Consider the following 4,407-nt stretch of genomic DNA (forward strand, 5'->3'; position numbering starts at 1 on the left):
CAGTATTAAACATTGAAATACGTATTGAGAAAAGGACAGAAGATAACGCTATCTTTTCATGATTACTGTGTATACATATGATGATAGTGTGTATACATTACAAACTTGGCATAAATACCATGATAAGAAATTAGATAAGGAAATTATTACTTATCACTCTCATTCAAAAGTATATTGAAGAGATAGCGTTTTCTTCTGTCCTTTTTTCAATACGTATTTCAATGTTTAATACTGTAAAATAGTACATGAAAATTCAAAATTTCACAAACTTCAAAACGCTACAGAATATTTACTATTGAATATTAATAAGATATTTTATTTACTAAAATTTTTCTTAAATTCTACTCTACAAAATACCTATCATAGATTTTTTTTTTACATTTTATTTAAAATTTAAAAATAATTAATATTTTTAATAAAATGTAAAAAAATGAATTATTGAGATATAGCTATAGACCTAACGTCTAACTAATATTTAAAAAAAAAATCAGCTAAAAATATTAACTGGATCAAAAGTTATTTAAGTTGTCAGTGAGTGGTGGGCCACCCTGTATATACAGAGGAAGAGAGAGATATATATAGAGGAAGAGATTATATAGACTGATGTAGCACGAATTGCACCAATAAATGAAATACAAATCGACCTGATGATTAAGATATGCTAAATAAATTGATTAAAATGCAAAAGTAGGAACTCTATTTTAAGAAAAGTCAATAGCAATAATTTTTTTTTAACAAATGAAAATGAATTACCTTTGCAATAAATCCAATAGCGACGACAGTCAACATTTATAGCTCAGTTATCCGGGCACAACGGATACAATCTAAAAATTGCCATTACCATTATATAATATAACTACAACATTATTATTATTATTACGATTGCTGTAAAATTGTCAATAAATTATTTCAATAAGAAATAATCATAAAGAGTCATCAATAATAAATGAAATACCTAGAGATGTGAGTCGGTATTATACATGTGTATTATACGGTATGATACATGCGTATAAAATTATTTTATACCGGCTGTATCAAAAAAAAAAAAAAGCTTTATCAATATTTATATTCTTTTGGATTTTATTTTAATTGATGTACGCAATTGTAATTAATGTTATAGTTGGATTGCATTATTAGATTTAAATCTATCTATAATTGTGATTATTATTGTAGATTAACAGATATATTTTTAAAACATAATTAGTTGTCAGATACGCCAGGGAAACATGGTTATCATAACAAACAAAAGCAATGGACTTGTGTACGGTATAACCGTGGTCTCAGTATGTTTTTAGTATTACCACACAATAATCTTGTCACATTTTAAGCTCCAACGCATGTCAGTTCAAATGGAAGAAAATAAAAGCACAGAACAGGTGAATCTATTCTGTGGTAAAAGTATTTTTTTTGTGATTTAAATTGTTTAAGTTTAAAGTATTATTTGCAAATTACGAACTAAGATGGGTTGTCTATCAAAGCAAAAACGAGAATGAAACAGATGAACTATTTGATGATGTCATGACATATACAAATTAAGATTATAAAATATTTCATACTTTATAAAAATTAATTCTTAGTACTCTGTGATACTAAAATTTATAATCGATAAGGTGCTTAAGTTATTTTTTTTTAAGGTAACAAACGTTAATACAATTATAGATTTTAAGATTAATATTAAGATGCCATATTTTAATTTTTTAATAGTTTATTTAAAGGATAGGTTTTTTTTTTTAAGAAAAATTAAGTTTTATTATTTTATTTATTAAGTTATTAAAAATTTTAAGTTTTTAATGTGGTAAAATTCCAATTGTGTATTTATTCTTGTTTAAAAAAGTAGAGTTCTCAGACCATTAACATCATGGGTGGTATCTGATTGCAAATTGACTATAGTTGGTACTTAGTTGATACTAAATCATCCTTTAGAGAGGAATTCTGGATAGAAAAATATCTTAGTTCAATACTTTAACTAATTACTCCCTGAACATTTTGTTTTCATCAATTTTGCTAAAGGCTTTTTCAGTAAGTACTCATTTATTTATTGAGTTTTATGAAAAATAATCACTCTAAAGTTTATTTTTTCCCAAATTTTAAGGTGCTACAAGAATTTATACGGTATTATACAGTATTATACGTGTATTATACGATATTATACAACAAAAAAATAAAATACCGTATTTTAACAACTCTGGAAATACCTAATAATTATTTGAATTATAATTAAAGCGAGCAAATTAATTAAATTTATTTCAAATAAAATAAGTAAAAATCAGTTACCTGTGCGATACAACTAATTATGAATTAGAGTCAGCACTCTTCGGGTCGGGTAGGGTTTGGTGTAAATTTGAATTACCCTCGTAATAAAAAACTAAAACCATCAGCGATTTCCAGCATATTCATACGGGCACAACGGACGTGAGTCTAAAAATTACAAGATGAAAATTAATTTATCGGTGCCATTACCACCATGATAAATCTACATTAATTATTGACCGACCGATATTATTTAACAAATAAAAAAGGAATTACCCGTGTAATACATCCGTTGTCCATTAGAACCAGCACTGTTGGCCAACAGGCCGAGCCGTTATTGAAACATTCCTCGGGATACAACAAACGCCGTCTAAAAATTATAATATCAAATCGATTAATACTGGCGTTACAACGATTATATAAACGATTTTGAAATTATATATGAATTACAATCGTTGTAAAAACGTCAGCGCACAGGTTTTTTTTTAACGAACAGAAATGCGTTACCCGTTTAATAAATCCGTTGTAGATTGTTAACAGCACTATTGATTGAGCCAGCACTCTCGGCCAACGGGTCGAACCATTATCGAAGCGGTCTTCCGGCCACACGACAAACGCCCTCTAAAAATTACAAAATCAAATTCAATAAGACCGTCACAATATCGACAATTAATAAACTACATTGATCGTAATCGCCGTAAAATTACCAATCGCGAGTTTCGATTAATATAATCGCCATAGTAGTAGAAAATTTACGAAATCACATTAACTACTAATAATAATAACGAAATAATGAGAAATAAACGACGACGTAAAAACGGGTTCCGGAGATTGCCACGAACTGATGATGCCCCGACATTCATTTACTCCGACACTGTAAAAAAATCCTCCGAATACATTTACTCCGACAACAATTACTACGAATACCTGGTTATAAAAATTTGGATGTTACTACGACGACGAATACTCCGAATAGGACTATTAATTGATTGCTCCGAATGAAATCAGCTCCGAATATCGATTATTCGCGAAATCGATTAAAAAATTATCAAATTTCGGAGTAGATGAATATCGTAGCAATATATTATCTGATGGAAAAATATAACCCTTATCACTAATTAATAAATATTAATTAATATAATAAAATAGCGTTATAATTGATTACTGTCTATTAACGAATAATTATTACAATAAAGATCCCCGAAATGTATCCGACTTTTGATAAAATAGGTACATAAAGGTAACATAACTGGTGTGAGCCCTTAAATTTTTTTTTGGAGGGGAAAGAAGAGCGATTCCAATTTTCAGACGTAAAATCTTTTTTACCTCTCCTTATTAGTGCTTATTATAACATTGTAAGCACATTAATACTATAACAATCAAATAGTTTAGTTAAAAAATATATAGGTACGCTTTTATGATGATAGTATTCGTTATTAAACAGATGCGTTTATAAAGATATTCGGTATCCCATTCTCTAAAACTGTCTTTACAATTAGTTTCATATGAAATCAAACAAAAATATGATTTAATATCATTTCATTGTTCAAAGGTGGGTAACGAACTTAATTCAGTCCAGTTTGGATTTGACCGCAATCTGGAGAGACTTGAGGGGGCTTTGTCTCCTAAAATTCTGCCATAGACTATACCGAAAATGAATTAATTTGTATTTCTTGTTGTATAGAAATATTTTTTTAGATTAGGTAAAAAATTATGTAATTAGAGTTCCCAAATATTTTGTTGCAATACTCCTACGCTCTAGTCAAATTAAGTAAACACAAGGCAGTTATAAGTTAATAGTGGACAATAGTTTATGATTTATCATAAACTTACAAAAATCTTCTGCTAAGTAAATTGGTTTTAAACTTAACTAACTCGATTAAAAATATGCAGTCAATTCATTAAATAATAGTTCAATTTTTTTTCATTTGCATTATGATTATTTGAAGTTTTGTCAAATATACGTATAGAGTTAAATATTTTAATTTATAATCATGATTGATAATCAAACAATTATTCATTTTTTCTCATTAAATGGAAATCAAATATAATAATGTAATATTGAAACTGTACAATTTTTTTTATAAGACATATATATATATATATAATTACATTTTTACAAAACATAATACATTACATTACGTGATTTTATTTTGA

At 27.5% G+C, this 4,407-nt stretch overlaps 1 protein-coding gene and 1 long non-coding RNA gene across 7 annotated transcripts in view; one reads left to right on the forward strand and one right to left on the reverse strand.

Moving 5' to 3' along the window:
* Window positions 1-3,593, reverse strand: part of LOC126902424 (uncharacterized) — a 5,548-nt gene extending 1,955 nt beyond the window's left edge. Inside the window, exons 1-6 of one of the 6 annotated variants that reach the window (XR_007703210.1) lie at window positions 3,178-3,192; window positions 2,932-3,124; window positions 2,758-2,871; window positions 2,527-2,620; window positions 2,275-2,418; window positions 754-824 (exon numbers count right to left, since the gene is read on the reverse strand). This is a non-coding gene — a long non-coding RNA (uncharacterized LOC126902424). Of the gene's footprint in view, window positions 1-753; window positions 825-2,274; window positions 2,419-2,526; window positions 2,621-2,700; window positions 2,872-2,931 lie in introns of all 6 variants that reach the window. The other 5 variants (XR_007703211.1, XR_007703213.1, XR_007703208.1 and 2 more) reach the window with 5 other exon arrangements.
* LOC126902414 (uncharacterized) overlaps window positions 1-4,407 on the forward strand; it is a 76,599-nt gene that overhangs the window by 3,625 nt on the left and 68,567 nt on the right. The window lies entirely within an intron of this gene.

The sequence above is a fragment of the Daktulosphaira vitifoliae genome, unplaced genomic scaffold (genome assembly GCF_025091365.1).
Source record: "Daktulosphaira vitifoliae isolate Bord-2020 unplaced genomic scaffold, ASM2509136v1 Scaffold_3, whole genome shotgun sequence".
Classification (NCBI taxonomy): domain Eukaryota; kingdom Metazoa; phylum Arthropoda; class Insecta; order Hemiptera; family Phylloxeridae; genus Daktulosphaira; species Daktulosphaira vitifoliae.